The 24,268-nt window shown below is 35.6% G+C and overlaps 1 protein-coding gene across 17 annotated transcripts in view; it reads right to left on the bottom strand.

The window, feature by feature from the left end:
* The window catches only part of FOXP2 (forkhead box P2), a 522,105-nt gene that overhangs the window by 328,065 nt on the left and 169,772 nt on the right, over window positions 1–24,268 (bottom strand). For all 17 annotated transcript variants that reach the window (XR_011503015.1, XM_070516813.1, XM_070506227.1 and 14 more), the window contains one exon: window positions 22,009–22,099. The gene's annotated coding sequence lies outside the window, so the exon portion shown is untranslated. The remainder of the gene's footprint in view (window positions 1–22,008; window positions 22,100–24,268) is intronic.

Genomic DNA, 24,268 nt, shown 5'->3' with positions numbered 1-24,268 from the left:
TTATTTCTTTAGAGGGAAAACGATAACTTTTTTAATCAAAAATGTTTTAATCAGGAGGTTTTTGGCATCACTAGGCTCCATGTCCTTACTTAACAAGACTCTAAAACAGCCCCCTGCTGACTTTCTGACCTCATCTCCTACAGTCCTGGCTCACTCTGCTTCAGCAACACTGACCCCTTCACTCTTCTCAGATCCTTAAACACGTAACTCTCCTCGGTTTTTGCACCTACAGTTCCGTCTCTCTGAAGTGCTCTCCCCTCATATACTCACAGGACTGGCTCCCTCATTTACTGCAGGTCTCTCCTACAAGGCCATCATAGCAGTAGGCCTTCCAAGACCACTTTATATAAAATAAGTCTCTTGACGTCAGTCTCTATCGTTTTTTCCTGCTTTATTTTTCTTTACAGCACTTATCATCACCTGGCATGTTATTCACTTTTAAAAAAATTCCTGTCACTTCAATGAAGGCAGGGACTTTGTTTTGGTTACTCTTATATCCACAGCGCCTGTCACACTGTATATGCTCAGTATATACACTGAATAAATGTATTAGTCAAGAGCATGATGTTGGGGAATGGGGGTAATGTGTATTTTGATAAAGCATCTTTAATATTTATATGTATGTGTGAGAGTATATATATAATACATACACAGTTATTCCTCATTTTCCACAGATTCCACATTTTCAAATTCACCTAAGTGCAAAAATTTATTTGTAACCCCAAAATCAATACTCAGCACTTTCTCAGTCCTTCATAGACGCGTACGGAGCAGCAGCAGATTTCAGTCTCCTGACACACACGTTCCCAGCTGAGGTCAAACAAGGTGACACTCTGCCCTCTGGTTTCAGCTCTCATACTGTACACAAAGGTCCTTCTAGCAGTCTATTTAGCGCCATGTTTGTACTTTTTGTTGATGGCTTCACTGTGCGCAAACAGCCCCCAGGTATAGTGCGGCAGTGCTGTCTAGTGCTCCTAATCACAAGCAGTCTATGATGCGCCTTAGGAAGAAATATGTGTGTGTTAGACAAGCTTCGTCCAGGAATGAGCTATGGTGATGCTGACCACGAATTCAATGTCAATGAATCAACGATATATACTAAATAAAGTGTTTTCAAACAGAAACATGAATAAAATAAGGTTACGTATTGATCACCTGATGAAAATGTTGTGGCCAGAGGCTCACAGGAACCTAACCTTGTATTTCTCCTAGGAGCAATGGTTCAGTATTTGCTAATTCAGTGTTTGTGGTGATGTTATAGAACATAATTATTGTGAATAATGAGAATTGACTGTATTTACGTATGTGTGTATAGTTTTGTTTTTTTGTTTTTTTATATACAAACTACAGAAAGGAAAACTCAAAAATTTTCCCTCTGGTAGGGGTTAAGGATCACTCCCTCTAGTCAAGAATATAATCTTCCCAGGCAACAGCATGGTTGACATTCATGTTAATGACGTGGTTCCATCAATTGAAAGTGGCTGAATAACTGAGGTCTAATGGAAAGAACAGAAGTTTAAGAACCAGATAAGTCTAAGTTTAAAAGTTAAGGGAAACACTTACTAGTTGAGTGGGCTTTGGCAGTACTTAAACTTTATGCCCCTCAGATTCCTCTTTTATAAAATGGGTGCTCATGACTATTAAATTAGATAAACCAGAAAATGTCCCTAATACAGTGCCCAAATCATTTTACTTGCTTAATGAACTTAGCTTCCTTTCGTTCTCTCTTAAGTGCCCAGGGAACTGCCTATAAAATTCCCAGAGGGGAAATTTGAACAAATTAAGCCTCAGCAGTTTGGGAAAAAGCCACTACAAAGACAGTGTTGATAACTTGGGTTAACTTTGTTTAATGTTAGAAAGGTAAAATATATGTACTTTGCTGACAAAGACACTTGTCACATTTTTGTGGCAACCGTTAGGATGCTTTTATTAAAGGTAATGCTTTTCTTTGGAACCACGTTTTTTTCCTTTCAGAAGTAAGCAGTAATGCATGAGAGAAATTAAACAAGTAGACATCTATATAACCACTGCACATGAAACACAAAAGGCAACATTACTTTATCCATTTCCCTAATAGTTGTAGTACAATATCGAAGCCAAACCCTACAAAACATACATCTGTTGATAATAATGAAGTAGACAATACATTATTAATAGAAACAGTCTTGTGATTTGATAGACATACTCTATCAATTGTCAAAGCAACCTCTCTTCATATTTACAATGTGGTCATCTATTTATGCATTTATTCTGCAAGTACTTATTAAGTACTCACCATGTACCAGCACCAGGCTAAATAAATACCAGGGATACAAAGGCGAATATGATATAGCTCTTAGCCTCAAACTTCCATTTAGTCAAAGACACACAGTCATTTTATACAAAACTGTACCTAGTTTTATAACACAATTTCATAGGCTTGCACATCCAATGAGACTACCTGAAAAGTGCCCAGCGGAGATTGCTCAAGCGGTTCAGAGCACTGCAGGCCTCTGGTCCACACACTCCCCATGCTGTCTGAAAGGAGTAAAGGAGCCTCAGGGTCCTCTCTATTCAAATGCAAACGGTACATTCAGGAGCCAGCTAGCCTGGTTCTAGCACCATCTCAGTTCTACGTGAACAAGTGGCAGCTACTCCTTTGGAGGAAACTTTCTCCCCAACTCCACCACCCAAAGTAAAGTTGCTCCCCAATGGGTTCCTCCATTCACAGTGGTTCCCCTAAATGCCTCCACCTGCTTCACTGAAACTTTGGCTAAATAGAAACGTGATGATGTTCCTTAGGTTAGTGCTGCTTAGTCACTCTGCTCAGTGAGCATAACTCAAGGCAGTCCTTGTAGCCCCAACCAAAACTCCTTTTGATGAATCACACTATATTTTTACTAAATCTTGGACTGTTGTCAATGGCCCAGCTGGATGGCCTACCATTTGGAAGACCACAGATTCGCAGACTAAAGACATCTACCTCTAGGGCTGCAAACCACGGGAAAGAAATTGTGGCTGCTCATCAGTCTGGGTCGCTCCTGTAGAGGCCCACAGCAAGAGCCCATGTTCTGTTGAAATCAACTGGAATCAAGACACTGATCAAGCCTGCCCCGGAGAGATGACCACCATTGCTACCTGGATCCATCATCATACCAGACATGGCAGTGTATCCACCTCATAAACTGGGCACACAATAAAGGACTCTCTGTTTCTGATGCAGAAGCTACTCCTGCATGCAAGACTTTCAACACTGGCCACAAGTTGGTTCATTGGTGTCGTGGTACAGGAGGCCACATTTCACGTAGCATGAAAACTAACAAGTTAGCCAGTTCCAAGCTCCAATTTCCACGGAGTGATATGAAGAGGGCCAAGTGACCACTGTATACACAGTGGTCATGTTATAGGATAAGATTCTAAGCTTAGGGAACCTCGATATTTTATAATGGGAATTAAGCCTGTCCCAACTTTATCCCAGAGGGATACACTGTCTTTATTATAACGGACAGTGAACAAACCTACTCTCTGCTCCTGAGGAAAGCTATATGTCTATCTTCCAAGACAGATCGCTATATGAACACTCTTGAAGAGATGTTCTGAAACAAAAGAGCAGATAGTTCCTTTGTTCACAAGATATGTGGAAATGCAAGAGAACCATGGAAAACCGTTTCTCAACAGCACTGACTCCACCTGCTCCTGGTAAACTGACTATATTGAATCTTTGTCTCTCTCCCAGGGCTACAGTTGGTACTCCACTGCTGTTGACACTTTTTCAGATTACAGTGGCATTGTTCTAATCAGCCAACTCTGGCCACACTATTGTGGCCCTTGAAACCTAACTATGTCATATTTCAGATTCTGGACCATCTACAGTCTGACAACAGCGTATCTTTTTATCACAAAGGTTTCCCAACAATAAACTGAAAGCCAAGTTATTTGATGAACAGTCCACGCTCTCCACTTCCTAAGGAATCTGAATTGTCGGGGACTGGAAAGCCTTCTCAAAAAGCAATTCAGAAAGATTTCTGATCCTATCTCCCTCATCTCCTCTTGGTCCCCACACCTTACCAGGGCAGTTGGTTACTAACTGCAGCTATACCCAACAAGGTTTATCTCTTGGATAACGATCAGGATGAAAGCGGTGAAGGTTATATAGACCTATTTTGGATTCTATTCTGACCATCCCTAGACATGACACATTTTTCTTCATCCTAACAGCAATCCTCAGGTAACCTGGTTAGGCTACCTCCAGCCAGCAACCCAGTGATGAGAGGACCTAGGGAGTTCAAACTTAATTGTAGTTCAGCCCCTTGTATACTCTGGGTTGCAGTAACATAATCCTAGGTCATAAATGTAATGACCCTTGGCTTGAGTATACTATTCACCTGCCCCCTTCAGTGTTCCATGCAGGAACTGGGGAAAGAGCATCTTAGATTCTGGGATGTGGGAAAAGAAAGGAATAGTTAATGTTCCTTGACCCTTAAACTGTTTAAATCTTCCTGATATAAATTCATACATTTCTCCTGTGCCCCAAGTGGCCTTGGGTTATAGAGTATATGGCAATCAAAACTGCAGCTATTCAGTGACCTCACCCATGTGACTTTACTGAATTAATATAAAATGGTGATCTAAATAAAGCTTAGCAACCAATATCAAAGAGGAGTAATGGGCCCCTTTGAGTTACATGCTTGGATTTGAGGGCAAATGGGCCATAGAACGTCTTTCCACTGGGCGATTGCTTTTTGACCCATCTTTTTCACTCTGTAATTATAGGCAATGGCCCCAAGGACCAGCATGTCGGTCTAAACTTCCTCGTGTGGGTCAAAATGGATAATTGACCAGCTTTAGACTACGTCTTGGCTGGCTAAAATAAGATCTACTAGTATTTACTGGTATTTATTTAAAAATGGCTGAGTCCTGGCGCTGGCCCTATGGCATAGTGATTAAGTTCAGAACGCTCTGCTTCGGTGGCCTGGGTTCATGTGTTTGGATCCGGGACACAGACCTACACCACTCATCAGCTACACTGTGGTGGCGACCCACATACAAAATAAAGGAAGACTGACATGGATGTTGGCTAAGGGTGAATCTTCCTCAGGCAAAAAAAGAGGAAGACTGGCAACAGATGTTAGCTTAAGGGTGAGGCTTCCTCATCATCATCAAAAAAAAAGGCTAACTCCAGGACTCTGGGGGCATAACTGAGATCAATAATGCAGACTGTCCCTATCCTGCTGTTTGGGATCCTATTAATAGTAGCCTTAATTAAATGCTTTATGAGACAAATTGAATGGTTTGATCTCAAACTCTGCTGGATTAATCAGACAGCCAAAGGGTAGCCTACTTGTGAAAATTCACCAAAAGCCAAGACAGTGTACACTGTAAGCAAAATAATGGACTCCCAAAGATGTCCACGTCTTAACCCCTGGAGCCTGTGAAAATGTCACATTATAGTATTACAAAGGGGAATTAAGGTTGCAGATGGAATTAAAGTTACTAATTAGCTGACCTTACAGGGAGATTATCCTGGATTATTCAGTGGCCCCATTGTAACCAGAGGGTCCTTAAATGTAGAAGGAGGCGGCAGATGAGGCAATGTCAAAACGATGTGATATGAGAAAGACTCAACCAGCCATTGCTGGCTCTGAAGATGTAAGGGGCCCAAGAGTCAAGGAATGCGATGGCTTCTAGAAGATGGAAACGGCTAAAACACAGATTCTTCCCTGGAGCCTCCAGAAAGGAACACAGCCCTGCTGACACCTTGATTTTAGCCTAATGAAACCCATTTCATACTTCTGACCTCCAGAACTGTAAGATAGTAAATTTGTGCTGTCTTAAGCCATACGGTTTGCAGTAATTTGTTAGAGCAACAATAAGAAACTAACACAGTGTAGGATTCAGAGGTGAAAAGGACATTGCTCCATGAGAATCTGGCCCTCCTACAGTTCTTACAAATGCACCAAGAATGCAAGACCCTATCCTATCTTCACCTGGTCCATTACTTAGGGTTGTGTTTGCAGTGAGGAACCTTGAGGACTGAGGTATTAGATCCCTCTGGGATAAAGAACAGGCTTGCTTACTGCTTTCTATAAAAGCGATAGACTTCCACAGCTCAGAGTTCCTCAGCTGTAACATATACCCACTGTATGCATAGCATCCATCTGGCCCATACTGGCCCACAGCACCTGAGAACAAGGGGAACTGATACAAACATGCTGACTGATGCTCTTCTTCTATTTATTAGCTGTGTGATCTTGGGCCGGTTATGTAACTCATACGTAAAAATGGAAATAGCAATAGCTACGTCACACCTTGTCGACATATTAAATGAGATAATACACATAAAGTGATTAGAAGAGGCTGGCACACAGTAGCACTCAATGAATTTTAAATGTTTTTTATTATTAACTGCACTTCAGTGAGATTTGGTCCAGACCGAAGAACATCCAGGGGTGGGACAGAAGGAACAATTGCCCTTTCAGTCCCAAACCTCTCACTGTAACAATTTCTTCTAACAAATAACGACTGGATATAATATAAAATAAGGTTTTTATAAGAATTATTTAAGGGGGTATAGAATATTGAGAATCATTTTAAATAAAAGTCATTCAAGACTAATCTCAAAAGCAGAATTTATTCAAGAAATCTGTCTCTGTATTTCTTTTATAGAGTTTTCAGTGCATTCGACTAAAAGAAATCTGATTAGCACTATAATTTAATTTACTTAAAGGAGCTGTAATACTTTAAAACTACTGTTATAAGGAGATTTATTCACAGAAGTAAATAAAATAATTATGAAGCTGATGAAATGACTACATAAGCCATTTTACAATAAAGATCTATTTTTCCTTCTTTTCAATAAATGTTTAAAGCTCTCCTTCCAGCTCTTGGTAAATCTATTGATCTGTGAAACACAGTGCACTCCAGGGAGGCAATTCAGTTGACATTATATATCAAATGATGAGATGAATAATGATCATACCATTTGGTAATTAAACGTCTTACAAACCTTTTAACTGACTCAACATCAAAAAAGTCAAATGGGGTCAACATATTCTATTTTTTCATTCTCATACTAATGATATAAACAATAATCTTAAAAGACAAACAGAATAAGAAGGCACAATAACAATTACTTAAAAATATTTAAAGATAAAATATACGAGATAGCTAGCTTACTATTGACTGTATATAATGTGTCTTCTCTTGAGCCTATTGAATTGTGTTCTATTCTTAAATGTTTTGCTTTTAAAGTTGTTACAGAAACATTTCAAGAAACGTCTTTCAGTGAGCAAAGGAGAACACATGGGAAACACTATTATCAGTAAAGATAAAGTATAAGTAAAAGAACACGGATTATTAAAAAAACCGAAATCATCTGAATCTTAATTTGCAGAATTTTCACATATAAATTCTATTTTAACAATATAACAACACATGATACATTTTATAAAATGTACACGTTTTATTTATTCTCTTGTCCAGCACTGAGCCCTCCACATACACTTTTCATCCCCTAAGTGGTTGATCAGTAAAGAGTTTAAGGTGTAAAAATCAGAAACCACATTAATTAAAGGCCTGTATAAGCTAAAGTATTTTGTTTGTTAAAGGCTACCTTCTTTGGCCATAAATACCAGGTCACTTACATTACAACATCATGAATAAACAATCCTACAGCAAGAAACTAAAAAATTTTAAAGTAGATACACATGCCTATTTGTTATCACGTAAAAGCCATTCATTGTATCTAATTATCTAAGTTATCTGATTGCAGTTGCATTTAAAGTCCTTCTGTTAAATATTCAGCACCATATTTACTTTGATCATTATACTTAAAAAATTATTAAACAATTAGAGAGTTTTATTAAGGTATTCAATACATTTATGATAAAGGCTGCAGCTCTAAAATGTAAAATAATGAATAACTGAATAAAATATCTTACGTTTTCCTCACGCTTGGAGCATCAATCTAATTATGCTATCAATGATCTACTTCTACATACCTTTTTTTTCGACTTTTACATACTTGATTTTAGCTTATTTTTAAATTATTGATCATCACGACTCACAAAGTTTTCAACTGACCAACAACTGAGCAGCAAAGAAACTAATTTGCTCAAAAAGTTGAGATTAAAGTATATTTTCAAAAAGATAAAGAGATACTAGTTTCAGATTTCTAAAACATATAACAAACAGAAAAGGGCGACAGATTAAGGAAACATGAGGAATAAAAATCAATTTCTGAGAAAGATTAACTATAAAACAAAGGCAAAAAATGATCTACAAAGAAAGACAAGGACTGCTAGCAAAGGGCACGAAAGATGAATACTTCTGTGAAAGTTATTCTCAGCTCCAGAGCTTTGATCAAGCAAGCCTTCTATTAAAATCTCTCAACGACTTTCAGATTCACTTTGTTATCCACTGAAATTTCCTTGAAAGGAAAAGAAAATTCTTTAATAAATATCTCCTATTTCCCAAACGTATCTTCCAATCTCCCCAAATGTAAACACTGTTACCTTCAATAATCCCTTCTTAAATGTGTATAGGATTTTTCACAATCATGTACAGTTAAAATTCCAAATAACTCAACCTTATCCTTCAAAAACGATTTCAAGTTCCACATTTTCTGTGAGAATTACTTATCTAACACAATAAGTGATACGGGGTTGTATTTCAACTATTCATAATTGTATTAGTTGTCTATTGCTGTGTAATAAATTACCACAAATTCAGCAGCTTAAAGCAACATGTATTTGTCATCTGATAATTTCTGTGAGTCAGGTGTCCGGGCGCAGCTGAGCTGGGTCAGCTGCAGTCACTTACTGGCTGGGTAGAGTTCCAGGTTCTCTTCCAAGCTCACATGACTACAGGCAGGATTCAGTTTGTCGTATTTGTAGGACTGAGGGCTCCATTTTCTTTCCAGCTGCAGGCTAAGGGTTGTCTCAGCTCCTAAGAGGCTGCTTGTAGTTCTTTGTCAGGTGGCAATTTCACAGGCCATCTCAAAACACAGCAGCTTACTTCAAGTCCAGCAGGTTAATCTCTTGCTCCAGTCTGCTAAGATGGAGTCTTACATACCATAATATATTCACAAGAATGACTATCCCACCACCTTTACAATATTCAGTTGGCTAGAAATAAGTCACAGGTTCCACCCTCTCTCCAGGGGAGGGGATGATATGAAGGCGTCACTCATTACAGAATCACCAGACGGTGTGCCCACCACAATAATTCCTAAGTTAAAGTTATAAACTCTACAACCAGACTGCCTCGGTTTAAATTCTGGTTCCACCCTTACTAATTATTAATTACGTCTCTGTTTTTTCATCTTAAAATGGGATTTTAGTACCTCCTCTTAAAGTTATTGTGAGGATTAAGTTAAGATTGAAATCTGCTTATAGAAGTATCTGGCGAGTAGAAAGTTCCATATAAGTTTGCAAAATAAATTAATATTTGAACATCTACACAAATTTCTCATAACCCAATACATTTTTAACATCAACATTTCGTACATTATGGCTCTAAAGATGTATGTTGTCATTTCTCTGAATGATTCACACTTGCCATATGTGCAAATGTGTGCTCTACCAACTACTGTAACAACATGGAATTCCCTAAAGAGCATTCAAATTAGTTAACAAAGATCAAAACACAGAATCACATGGAAGAGAGCAGTCAATAAATATTGTTAAGTAATCATGATGATAATTGAAATCTACAGTTAAAACTCAATAAGAGAAAGTAATGGGTTGACTTCTGCTAATCATCAGCCTCAGAGACTCACTTCCTTTCTATCACATCGATCACAAATGCTCAACCTCTCAAACACCGCCATTCAGTGATGAGTGATACCCCTAACCTTTTAATAACCTTCTACGAGCTGACTGAAAAATAAGGCAGATGGTCACAGAGAATTTATACAAATGCCAAGTACTGGAGATCACGGGAATACCCATTCTTGGGGTTGTTGATCAGACCTTGAGATGCAACGGAGTCATCTAAGAAGGTAAGTCCTTCTGAACAAACACTCCTAGAAGACTTCTCCAAGTTATGCTGACAAAAGTTAGAAGACTTTTACAAAATTACAAAATGTGATACCTAAAAGAGATCATAGGAGTCTAGTGAAAAATGCCTTTTTAAAAATCACTTTTCACCAATAGATAGATCATCAATCATAGATCTGAACTTCAGACAGATAAACACATTTGTCTAAATTCACAGACAGTTGCAGAGATAAAAAAGAAATCAGATCTCTCAACACCAAACCAGGGCTTCTCAGTGGGAGCCATACTGCTTTAAGAGGAGTTTTGGAAATTTGTGGGAGAATTTTCGGTTGTAACCATTTGAGACATTGGCAACTTGTAGGCAGGAGTTATGTTTGCTAGTCTTCCTGCAATAATGAAGAATGTTATTGCATCTTGCAAGACTTCTAAATATCAATAAAAATAAAAAAAACTTTTGACTAAAGCTAACCTTATTTTATATATAAAATCCAAAGTATGTTTTCATGTTTTTAATATACACTGAATTTTCCAAGAGTTCAGTGATATTGTATATCAAATATATATTTATTTTCTTCAAAACTTGTCCAATTTTCACCATTTTGAAAAATAGCACTAATGACAGCTCACGTATCACTGCATCTTTAGCCATGATATTTATAGTTATTCGACAAGAAGGACAATTACATGACCACTTCATAGGATTTTCTAATTCAGTCAAGCCCAATCATTTACATTTTATATTATATTGAAATTACATGTATTGAAACATATCGAAGAATTTCATTTCATGTTAGTAAAGGGAGAATTACAAAATATTTGTTATAAACAATGGACTTACATCTCATGGGGTTAAGAAGCACACGGCCTAGCTGGTTCCTTCTTAGAATTAATTATAAATTAGCTTATGCAGTAGAAAGGAGGCTTTTCAGGTTTTATGAATAACAATTCTAAAAGATAAATAATCTAGTAGCTAACATTTAAGTGTTTTGAAAGTGTACAGAGATTAACAAAAAATCCCCTATGGATGAAAATTCCAGTTTCTAAAGGCTCTTGAGCCATGTGATCCATCAAATTGTCTTTAAAGGTGGTATAATCCTGAGCAGAAACACAAGCAAGGATATATTAAATCCTGATCACTAAGAATCCTTAACAATGGGGCACCTGGTTAATTGTATAAAGGAGTAAATTATGTACTAATTAGAGAATTGCAACTGGTTGAGAATTTTTTCTACTTTGACTTTTTTCTTATTTCAGAAAAAATACATGTTCAATAAACAAAGTTTAAATCATATAGAGAAGTATAAATAAGAAAATGAAAATCTTATAACTATCCTCCAAATTAACCATTGATAATATTTTGGTGCATATATACATAGAATACATGTTTTCTATTAATTTTCCCATGAGTAATTATGCAGTTTAAGAAAAGTTTATATGTTACTGAAATATTGACTACCTACATATTCTTTGTTATTCCATTGTTTAGATATGCTATAATTTATTTAACCAGTTTTCTTTCCCAAGGTTATTTGGGTTGATTCCTCCTCTGTGATATGAAGAACATAAGAATTCATATATCTAATTGCCTAATTTATAGCAGGACAACAAGAAGTTGAACCAGAGAAGCAGCTATCTTTAGATGAGAAAAAAACATGGTAGTTTAAATCTCTTTCCCATTCCCTTCAAAATCTCACCCAAAGTGAAGTTTGGTCTACTTGTGCATGTGTGTATGTGTGTGTTTGTAGGGAGAGGCGCTGTAAAAAATTGGAACAAGTCTTCTTGTAAGAAAACTTCTCAGAAATTTCTAGGAATATTTCCGTGCTAATGTAAAAGTGTAAATGGCAACTGTGTAATCCTTTGATTTTCTTAAATTGTTTTCAGAAGACAAAAGACACAGAAACCACTTTCCTGTTCTTTTAATAACCTTTCTGAACTCTTGGGAGATAAACCCCATTCCTGTTTTACCCCCTAAGCTCCTCAGCCCTCTTCCCTAAGCTGACCCTGCATTATGCAAATAGAGATCCCAGTAAAGTGAAACTCTGGTTAGGGTCCAACTGCTCAAAAAATGATTAAAATGAGTATATTAGAATATTTATAGCTTCAAGTAACAAAAAAAATCTAAAAACAGAATTAAGCTGAAAAGAAAGTGACTATATCTCACTTGGTCAAGATGTAGGAAGGGCTTCGGGTATAATATATTAATCAAATACCAAATTTATTTATTTATCTAAGTTTAATGAAGTTAGTTAACATTATTTAATATTAATTTAATAATTAAATATAAATAAACAATTTCTGGCAAGGGAATGGAATTAGTATAATTGGCCTAGTCAGTATCCACCCACTGGAACCGTGGATAGGGTCAGTTTCCCATGAAGCATATGCTACGTGAAGTAATGAAGTATATGCCAACATCATGAGTGTTCTGTTAGTAGGGAAGAAAGGTTGTTGGAGCAACAACCAGTGGTGTCTGCTTCAAGCAGAGTAACCATACATCTTTACCCCAAATAGTCCCAATGTATACCAAATAATAATAGAAGCTTTTTTACTTTCAAAAGTCTCCTGGATGGTATATAATATGGTCATCTAGCTATAAGGTGTTTATTTGTAAGATTTAAGAATTAAGTTCCAGCATATCTTCTTTATAATGATATAAGAAAATTGCTAAACCTATAGTGAAAATAAAAATAAGCTTTCAGAATGTATGGTCAGCTTAAGAAAATTTTAAAGTAATTATGAGGCAATCCCTTTCAACTGACAGAAACACTGATTATAAATCATTCTTATCGATACCTTCTTAATGGATTTAATGGATTCTTTCTCGCTAGTATTTTCATGCCCTTGTCCACGTTTTTCCATTTGAAAGAAGAAAAGTGATTTATTTTTAAATATACTCTATAATCCAGAAGTTAACTGAGTTAGACTATGTTAGCTTCCAAACATTTAATATACAGAGTGATAAACTACACCATAAACTGCTTGTTGCTTAAATACATACTGTGTTTGGGGCTGCAGGCAGAACCACAGGAGATGAGAGGCTATTCAACAGTCCTGGGCAGTAGAGCACTGAAAGGCTTTGGACCTAGTTTGCCTTAGTTCAAATCTCAGTTCTGCCACACATGAACTGTTTACCTTGGGCAAATTACTTAACCCTTCTGGGCCCCACTCCTTCATCTGTAAAATGGGGATGATAATGGTCTCTACCTCATAGATTATGAGTATTAAATGAGTTAATGCTGACAAATCATTTAATGATTACCTGGTACTAAATAAATGTCAGATATCATCACCATCATCATCATCATTATCATGTGGAGCCCGGGGTGCTGAGGACCAGGCAGTATTGCCAAAAGAATACTATCCTAAAACTAGTAATGTAAAGACATTAAATTCTTTGGAAAAGGAGAATTGAGTGTAAAGGTAAAGAAGGAACAAGGGACGGCCAGAGAAAAGGTAGAGTATGAAGAAATCAAGGGTGAGATCAGCAACTGACTCACCAAATGCACGTCTCCTACTACAAGTTCCTCTTATCTACAGGTTGGTACGTTGCTAAACATCTAGACTGTATTATTAAAGGGACTAAGGCTTCTCAGAGTCTCAGTGTAACGCTCTGCTCATTTCAAGAATACTTTTAACACATGAATTCCTAAAGGCGAGTTCACATTAAAAACCAAAATCTCAAAGGTGATAATGGTTGGAGTCTAGAGCAAATAAGATGTAGCTCTGGATAGAGGAATGAACTTTAACATTTCTGATTAATCAGAGAGAAATATGTATGGAATATAATAATCAACATAAACAAATATAAAATACAAGGGCACTAGAACACTAAAGAATATAAAATTACTTAATAATATGTAATAAATACTAATTACACTTTTAGCCCCACTATATGAGGAAACACTGAAAAGTGGTAACAACCTCTCTTTCAGTTCACTCACAAGAAAACAGGACGCAGGTTTATTCTTATTCAGCCTTGCATGTGTTGGAGACACCTAAACCCTGAGACAGACTGAACTCTATGGAGGAAAAAAGGTCAAATTCATGGTTAAGAACTACAGTAGTTCTTGATTGATAACATTACTTAAAAGAGCAAGAAAGAATGTCAGATTTTTTTATGATGGCTCATTGTTTACATAAAAATGTAATATAATGCTTTGGGTCTGATGACAGAGTTGAAATCATTATGACATAAATAGTTAAGAGTTGTGAGGGCTGATGGAGTATTGGGTACCTAGGCACAAGAAAAACTGCATTTAATAGGTATAATTAAAAAGTAAGTATAAATCATTACTTAAGAAACAAATGAATGAAACGTATTAGCAAAATTTTTTAAATTAAGTACACATTTAAGAGAGGAATAAACTGAAATTATCTTGAATTTGGAGAAACCACAAAAAAAATTACAGGAGAAATTATTAATGTGATAGATTCTATATAAGATTGAAGAGAAATACTGTCTTTAATTAGCAAGTTCAGAAACTTTTCTAACAAAATCCTTCTATTGATCTTTCTTCTACAAATATTTACTTTTAATCTGACCCAGGCAATCAAATAAGAGATCTTCATTTCTTTGCATCAGACTTTCCACACATGTTCATTCAAGAGCTCAGACCCTTATATTTTACAAATTAAATATGTCAATATATGTTATTATGGTATCATATGCTATTGTTATTATAATTTCTTAGAATTCAAGATGCTATGGTCACTCTTCTTAGTTCTTCCTCCTCAAGATTATTTCAGATGATAATATATACAAAATACAGATTTTATAATTCTTTATATAAACCTAACAGTTGCATTCAGAAAAGAAAAAAACTACACAGGACAGTTTCCAAAAAAGGTTGTTCTCATGTGAACACAAACTCTTAATTAAGGAAGAAAACACTCAAGATTACTAGCATCTTTTAGTAGGCTAAGGCTTATTGTTATTTTCCAACCTTAAGATTCAAGAGTGCGCTTTGGCAAATCCATTCATTTGTGTTGTTTATTAAATTCTCTGAGGCTACTGATCCATGCACTTAAGTGTCAGAAGAAGACAAAGGAAAAAACCATCGCAATATCGTAGTCTCAAATGTTTTTACTCACATCAGTCTCTTACGGAGGACCCATTGTTTAAGACCAAAAATAATACAGCAATTGGGAATTATGTTTAACATTTAATTGTACTGACAAAAATGAATATTTAGGCCCAATGTAACAAGAATATTTATCCCCTGATATAGTGAACATAAAAAAGTATTCACATCTGTTTCACTGCTTTGCCTTCTTCATGGGCTTAAACCTGCCAAATTATTCCATTTGATTTCAGAGAATTCTCATATGGCAATCTATTTTATTTACTTTATCTTCAATAAAATGGTTCAGTGAGCATTAGCAACTCTGAGACACAAGTTTCAATCAGTCTTCAGGTAAAGGCGTCAATCTATATCAGACCTACTGTGCTGTGAGTTGCCATTAGAAAGCTGGATAAGGCAGAGCAAGAGCGAAAAGGTGAGCAAGACCTAATAAAGCCACAGTGAAGAGAGAGAAAGCTCTCCCCAGGCTCTCACATGCATCACTTATACAATACTAGGTGCTGGGTTCAACACATGAGGAACTCCTTAATAAGGCTGACAGCTAAAAAGAGGCTTCAGACTCTAACTTTATTTTACATGACACCTACAGTAATAGTCCTCTGTTCTCCAGCAGACAATAGTAAAAACTCGAAGTGCCAACAGTTAAAAAGGAGGTTTCATATTCACCTCTCAGATATCTTACAGAGGGAAAAAAAAACCCTAAAAGTATTCAAGCGGCATAGCATTGCTTCTGTAACATTTTCATACAGTTACTAATATAACAGTAGTTTCAGTGGACCTTTCCTTACAAATTTGTATGACATTTTAAATATAGCTGTTGGATTAGATTTTAACCACAAAACAATCAGTAAGTTTTAGCAACAACTCATTTTGGAAGATGATATCATTAAAGAGTAATTCCAAGAAATGTGGGGCAGTACTGTTAGATGCCGTGAAAATGTCTCCCAAAGCACAAACTTTGTAATAAGTGATGCTGGTTCATATTTGATATGGGCTGTAAAAAGCAGATTATTGTAATGGTGCTCTTCCCAGCAAATAAGACCATTAAAAATGTACTTAATGTTCAGTTGAATTGAAAAGCAGGCCAGTTAAAATCCATATTTTGCTATTTTGTATAATGGTATAAAAATTTTACTAGTGGCTAACTCTAAGCCACAAATTTAAAATTATAAATGTAAACTCTTTTTTAAAATTAAAAAAAGTTTCCAGTTTTTCTCTTTTTTTAATATGAATGCAGTATTTTTGCCCAGGTTCTATCATCACAGTATAATCAATAGGAGTAAAATTTGGAATGATGATTTAATGTGAATTTATTTAAAAAAACGTTACTCTAGAGGACGGCCTCATGGCATGGTGGTTAAGTTCACGTGCTCCACTTCAGCAGCCTGGGGTTCACTGGTTCACATCCCGGGCATGGAACTCCACCCCAATCATCAAGCCATGCTGTGGCAGCATCCCACATACAAAATAGAGGAAGACTGGCACAGATGTTAGCTCAGTGACAATCTTCCTCACAAAACGAAACATTGCTCTATTACTTCCTGAAACATCTTTCTCAACTCACTTTTCTGCATATTAAATGTATTATTTTTCTAGTGAACTCAATACTTCAAAGCATAGCAGCCAAAATCTAGATACTTAGATGTAACTCTATTCTTTTCAACTCTATAAGGACATTAAAGGTGTAACACATAAAACTAGCCTGATAGAGTAGTAGAACAGATTCCGCAAGCTCAGATTCTGTAAAGGTAAGAGTGTTTTTAACTATTCCAAACAGCTCTTCTACAAAAGAAACAGTACCAGACCAACATCCAGACCTACTCAGTTCTAAGTAAGCATGACTCTCCAGCACTGATGTGATTAATGGGCAAGAGATTAAAAGTAGCCTCTGCCTATTATAAAACCAGTATTCCAGGTGAAATATAAACATTTCACATTTTTTTCTCACTCGGCTCACTATCTTATGACTACACATGCCTATCTCTACCAATACATTTGCTTCAGAGACCATAAATTTGGTATACTACTGATCCTTGTATTTCCTACAAAGCCAAGGACAGTGCTGAAATCTATGGAAATAATTTTAGGGGTAAGATACTATATTACATATTAATTATCTATTGCTACATAACATAAAAAACTACCTCCAAATTTAGCAACTTAGAACAAAAACATGTATCATCCCACACAGTTTCTGAGGATCAGGAATCTGTGAGTAGCTCAGCTGGGTGGTTTAGGTTTAGTTAGGGTTTCTCAGGAAGTTGAAGGTTTTTGCCAGTTCCTCCCAGTCTGTTGGCCAGTGGGCTTAGTTCTTCACCACATGGGCCTCTCCATGACAGCCAGCCTCCCCCAGAGCAAGTCATGAAGCAGAGAGGGAGAGGGAAAAGGAGGGAGGGAGAGAAACAGAAACAAGAGAGAAAGTACACCCAAAACAGACGTCTCGATATCTTGTAAAACCTAATCTGGAAAGCAACATACCATCACTTGTGCCATATTCTATTGGCCACATAGACCAACTCTGGTAAATATGGGAAGAAAAACACAATGGTGTGAAAACCAGGAGATGAGGATCATTAAGAACCATCTGAGAGGCTGCCTACCACAGCCCAATCTCTGGACCCCAATTATTCATGTTCTTCCCATGTGCAATCAGTTCCAAATGTGGTAAGTGGTAATGGATTCTTAACGGTAATTTAAGTGTTGCTTAGGTACACTTCAGACTACTGAGACAATGTAAGAGTAGATAATTTATGAAGAATATTCTTTCAAATACCATTCTCAAACTGAATATAACTCTCAAATTGACAGCTGCTTTAAATCAAGAAGGCATTTTACATATTAAGTGAGTATTTCTTAAGATACTATTATATGCAAGGCTGCAAGTAAGACAGATATAATGCTATGTGGGGAAAGTCCTGGGCTGGCTAAAAAAGAGGAAAGAAAGAGGAAAAGTGTAATAGAAGAGGTAGAAATTTAAATGTGCTTTAAAGAGATGGTAAAAGGGAAAGAAACAACATGATTTACATTGACAAAGATGTGGGCAAGTGTAAGGCTTACAGGCCAAGTTATACATATTGGAGTAATGGGGAGAAAAGTTTGGATATTCGGGTTTTTTCAGATTCTGAAGAGTATTAAATACCAGAGTAGGCTGTATTTAGTCTTGTGGTTAGCCAGCTTGAAATAATGACTAAATATTTGGCAGGAAGGAATGCCTGTTGGGAGTTATACTGTAAGCAAAAATATCTGAGAATAAGAATTTAAAATTAGTAACAATAATCCTTTTTTATTAAATATTACATAATTGTAAAAATCTACAATAACAGGTTACATGAATTTTACATTAAGAAGTTTATCGTGCTGTGGCAGAACAGACCCATGTTCATGTCCTGTAAAATTCCCTCTTCCTGCATGTGAGCAGGACTGTGACTTGCTCCTAACCAATAGCACAGGCCAAAGGATACAGGATGGCACCTCAATGATTACATTACTACACATACACATATTCTACAAATATATACACATACATACAAGACTCTATCTTGTTAGCGTGCAGTAGAAGCTCTCCTGCTGGCTTTAAAGAACTCCATATAGAGAAGGCCATGGGGACAGAAACCATGGACAGCCTCTAGGAGCTGACGATCTCAGTCCTACAAGTGCAATAAACTAAATTTTCCCCAAAACCAGTGAATATGGAAGAAGATCCAGAACTCCAAATGAAAATGCAGACTAGCCAATATTTGGATTTCAGACCCTAAGCTAAGCCTTGCCTGGACTCCTGACCCATGGAAACCGACATAATAAATGTGTGTTGTTTTAAGCTTCTAAATATGTGGTAATTTGTTACATAGCAAGAGAAAACCAATACACGTGCTAACCAAAACACAAAAAGCACATTTATAGAATTAACTCATTTTTACCATTTCATGGACCAAGATTAGAATGCTATGCAGGATATTTGCCAGGTGGCCTGGATAATACAGTCAATATCTGAAATTAATATGGAAGAAAATAGCAACTAAGTTTTTTTTTTAATGCTTACTATGGCTTTTATATGTATGCACACATTTAGTCCTCAAATCAACTCTATGAAGTAGGCATTATCTCTATTTTCTAGAGTCACAAATTAAGGATTGCAGAGTTTAAATGATTTGCCCGAGGTTTCACATATGGTAGGTTAGTTTTGGAACCATAACTGAAATCTACGTAATCTGATGTCCAAGCTTGCAGTCTCAACAGCTACACTCTATAGGCTCTCTATTCGTATTTGTCTTCACTCTGCTTCTTTTTGCCCAGGAATGTCAGCATATCATGTATCTGAATCACTGACCCAGCCCCTCCTCAGTCAAATAAGCTTCCTGCAGTCCATTTACTTTTCAATGATTTGACAATTAGAGCAAATATTTTGTCATGTATGATGCCTAATTTTCAATAAGTATTTACTAAACTTACAGCAATTTTTCCATAAGTATGTGAATGTTTATTTCTACTCCACTGAAATAACTAAAATTGATATTTTATTTGGATTTAATACTCTTACAATGGAAATTCTGAAAATAATTGTGAATATCATGAAGTAAAACACACTCACCCAACTACCCATTTACCCATATACACAAACACTCTAAGTTGTATGAAACAACATTTTAGTTCCCATTGTATAAATATAACCTAGGGCAGGTTATTTAATCTCTCTGAGAGGTAAAATGGGGAAAATACTAAATAAATTGTTTCAAAATAAGAAGATTCAACCAAGTTTTCACTTTAGGGATTTTGGAGGGAAGAGAACAGAGGAGGGGAAAGTGAAGAAGAAAGTTAATATTTCTAAAAAACAGCTATGTATCAATTGCTAAATTTGTACCGTAATCCAACGAACAGGTATATCTGTCCTTCATTTTACTGTTTGAAAACTAAGTGCAAAGATTTAAGGAAATTAACCAAGGTTGATAAAAAAAAAAAAAAGCTAACAATTGGCTAAACCCATATCAATGGGAAAACATATCTACCAGACTCCCAAATCCTTACCTCTCCATCACTTTATTATTCTCTTATCATAATACCTCCAGCTCTCGGGTCCATAACTCTGTATATTTCCAAGAAAAAAACTTTTCCAGAAAGTATTTTTCCATTAAGATGAACTACTGGCATTATGCATATGCATTATTTACATATGTGGTTGGTCTTCATTTAAAAACATTAAAAACTGCTACTATAAACATATGACTAGACAGAGCCTAATTAGCAAGTTCCAGAAGCAGTTTTAAGGACTAACTTCAGACACAATCATGTTCCCTTTTGGGAAGACTTGATTCCTAAAAATTGTTTCCTTCATGGTTCCATGATGTTCATTATCAAGTAACTATTGCTTAAAATCTAAAATCCCCCTGCTATTATTCAAATAAATGTCCTATTACTTAAAAAAATTACAATTTAAATATTAAAAGGTCTTACTAAGATGGAATGTATCAACATAACCACTATCTATAATAAGCATAAACTATAAAACTCAGCAAAAAAAGATTGTGTGTTAGCAGATATGGATTCTAATAACACTTAATTGTTGATTATTAGCTGTAAAATCACAACAAGCTATCCTACTTTTTCCAAATCATTTAAATTATTTGTCTTTTAGTTTTTCCACTTACTAAACAAAGGATAATAATATCAGCCTTACTTATATCACAAGAAATTCAAGAGCGAAATTAATGAGTTTAATGAAAGAGTAAAATGAAATAAAAACTTCCCAAAGTGATTCAAAAATCTTAAATGCTAAATCAATGTGGAATCATTTTGCTTGTACATGTAGCAAAATGATAAAGTAGACAAAATTGTAGCTAAAATACCTAAGAAATTTTTGACTATAATTCAAGCATATTGACAAAAATTCCTCAGGGAAGTTATGGAGTCTCGATCTGGAGAAAGTTTTAGAAATGGGTAGAGTAATGGAGGCAGACCAGTAAGGATCCTGAGGTCTGTCCTATACTTAATGGTGAACTCCCTTGATAAGGAATTCTGAGTGGATGGGCAAGAAAAGTAAAAGGATTCCTGAAGAAGCCAGGGCACCATGGTTCTCTCTTTGGGGATAAAGAGTAGGGAGAGAAATGATATAAACTCCTCACCTAAAATTTCTTTTAGTTTTCTTTTTATAATTATATTATTACAGATTTGGCCATCTATGACATACTGCTTGACTGATACTATAGTTCAAGAGTGACACTGAAAAACGACTTTTACAGAAATCTCATATATTGAGTAAGAGTGGGAAATAAAATCTGCACCTTTTGGAAATGTATCACATGCTGTTTCCATGGTCCTTGGGTTGTACCAAACAATGGATCTAAAGTTCTCTAAATTGACATTGTAAATACCAAGGAAAACTAACATTAGATTTAAAGAAGGTTAACATTAAAAAGAAAACAAATCCCTTCTAAACAGCTGACTTGCTGGGTCTCAAAGTTTACTAAAAAAAAAAATCAAAGTTTCAAAAAATAATTACTAATATGTTATTCTCTTTATTTTCTGACATTTCTAGATCCCTCAAACCTCAATATCTATTGACTCTTAATAAAATAATACTGAAAACATCAGTATAAAAGGCCAGCATAATACTAAGAGAAAATATTCCAAGTGCTTTTCTTGCCTAATCATCTCCCTTCAATATTTCAAAATCAAATTCACATTTCACACATATTTATGCTGACTTTCAAAAAAACTGAGACCAAGTTTAATAGGAAGAGAATGCACAGCAAGGAGTCAAAATGGGAAGCCCAAGAGAAGAGACAGTGGTAAATATTTCTACTGCCATACTTGACATGTCTCTATGGTTCACTGATAACTTTTTTTAACTTTTGGGCAAAGATACTTAACCAAAAGATTAAAGAATAAAATAAACATTAGAAAAACAAGAACAAGCACAATGAGCAAAACAGAATTATTTCCAAAAGGCCACTTACCTGTTTCTTACAGATCTTCCACAAGACTTTCAAGTCAACCTTGATGCGGAGTCCTAGGCAAGTTCAATCCCAGCATCACAGTAGAGTAGCCCTGTTAATAGAGACAAATAATTGTCACTGCTTTGACAATTAACTCTGAATTTATGTCACAATTCATTCAATGACTTCATAGAACGTAAAACATATTCCACCTCAAATAAGGATAACTGTTAATGCATTCACTGTTTTGTGAATCTTCAAATATGTATGAAAATGCTTTTCCATGTTTTAATTTAGAGAACTTTAAATCCATTGTTAGGTATACAGCGAGGACCACGGAGACAGCATGAGAGTATTTCTAAGAAATGCAGATTTTATTTCCCACTCTTACATTGATTTGGCAGGTTTAAACTTTCGGTGATTAAACTTTATAATTTATAGAATAAAATTATTTATGTCTCAAGGTTCCCAAATGAAAACATGACTGATTTCAATTGCCTCTTCAAAATATACTTAATGAGCTTTGTAGACCTTTCCACAATTAGTAAATTGGACACAAGCATCTTCTCCTTATAATCACAATGTAAGGGTTATTACCTTAATACTTATTTGAATTTGTATCTTCCAGACCCGTTTCCCATTTAACCACTCTCTTTTCTAGTCTCTTACTTCTTTAATCTGAAATATTTACCTCATACCTTTCTTAGGGTAAACTAAGTGTTCTGAAGGTCCAATAAAATTACAGGACTTCAAAGTGTACAGAGAGTAACTGGGTTTGGACTCATGCACTCACTCTGATTGACCGGTAGTGACCGCATGGACAGCTATGGAGACTCAATCTGAGTTTGCAGCAGGAAGGAGCACTGTGTTCAATTAGAATGTCTGTCATAGGCATTGAAAGGATGAATGACATCGAATGCCATCTTGGTTGAGCATTTAGACATTTCACTAATTTTACTTAAATCATTTCCAAGCATTTTTGGCTAAAAATCCTTTCTTCCAATGAAATCTTAGCGAGAGATCAATTAATCAAACGGATAAAAATGAAGTACTCTGGTTGAATCAGAACCTCAAATAGTGCTACCACTCTTCTTTCCCCAGCTAGCTTGGGGGTAATTCCACAAAGCCTTAGGTATTCTACGATGCATAACTTGAAACCATTGTTTAGTTAATCATAAATATTAAGGTAATTCAAAGTCACAAAAATTAAGGTAATTTAAACTCCTGTTCTTCACATTCTAGCATTCTGTCTCTATTGTTTCTCTTGTCCGCATGTCTCTTAATGATAAAATTTTGCACATGAACAGGCTCTTGACTTTCCCTGTGTCAATCTTTCTTCCATAATTATTTCCAGCCTGCTATATGCCACCGAAAGAAACAGATTTCTTATTAGAGTGTAGCAGTCTAAATGATTTCCTAATTCTATATTGGTTTATTTTCCCTTTCCTATATTCATGGATATCAATTTTTCCTAAATCCACCCATAAATTCTAGATTTTTAAAGAAAATCTACAAAGCCATTTTAAAAGTATATGCTGTAAAAAGTCTATTAATATCAAAGTAAAATTCAAAAATGAAGAGCAAAGAGAAGGAATCACTCTTCATAATCAAATATTAGGATATACTACGAAGCCAGGTACAGACACAGGGATACAGAGGTCAGAAATAAGCCCACATATCAATGAGAGCACTATATATTGTAAGGGTAATATCACAAAGTAAAAGAAAAGGTTAATGTTGAATCATTGTATGGAGAAAGAAAAATAGTCTCAGAATGGCAGAAAATAAACTTAGCTCCTTATTTTACATCATAAATAAATCTGAATTCCAATGAGATTAAAAAGTTTTAAATGTGAAAGTTATCTTTTTAAAGAAATCAGAAAAAATTCAGGTGACTATGTTTGAGACCCATAAGTAACAGACAATTCTGAAACAAGACCTATAAAGCATAAATAATAAGGCATAAAATTGATGGATTTGGCTAAATCAAAAGGAGAATTTTTCAGTGAAGGAAACCATAGATAAATTTCATAGATAAAGTAAGTGAAGACTTAAAACCAACAAGAAACTAATATTAAAATATATACTCAGAGGAAAACTAATAGAAAAATGAGCAAAAAACCCTGAAAAGGCAGTTTCTCAGAAAGGGAAGCCAGAATGGCTATCAAATATAGTTTAAAATGCTCAAAATCACTAGTTATCGGGAAGATGTAAATTTAAAAACCTATGAAATACCACTTCATGTCATCGGAATAGCATAAATTTGAATGCTGGATTCTAT

This window comes from Equus asinus, chromosome 1 (assembly GCF_041296235.1).
Source record: "Equus asinus isolate D_3611 breed Donkey chromosome 1, EquAss-T2T_v2, whole genome shotgun sequence".
Classification (NCBI taxonomy): domain Eukaryota; kingdom Metazoa; phylum Chordata; class Mammalia; order Perissodactyla; family Equidae; genus Equus; species Equus asinus.
The sequence above is the reverse complement of the archived record's forward strand: the minus strand, read 5'-3'. Positions and strand labels throughout refer to the sequence as shown.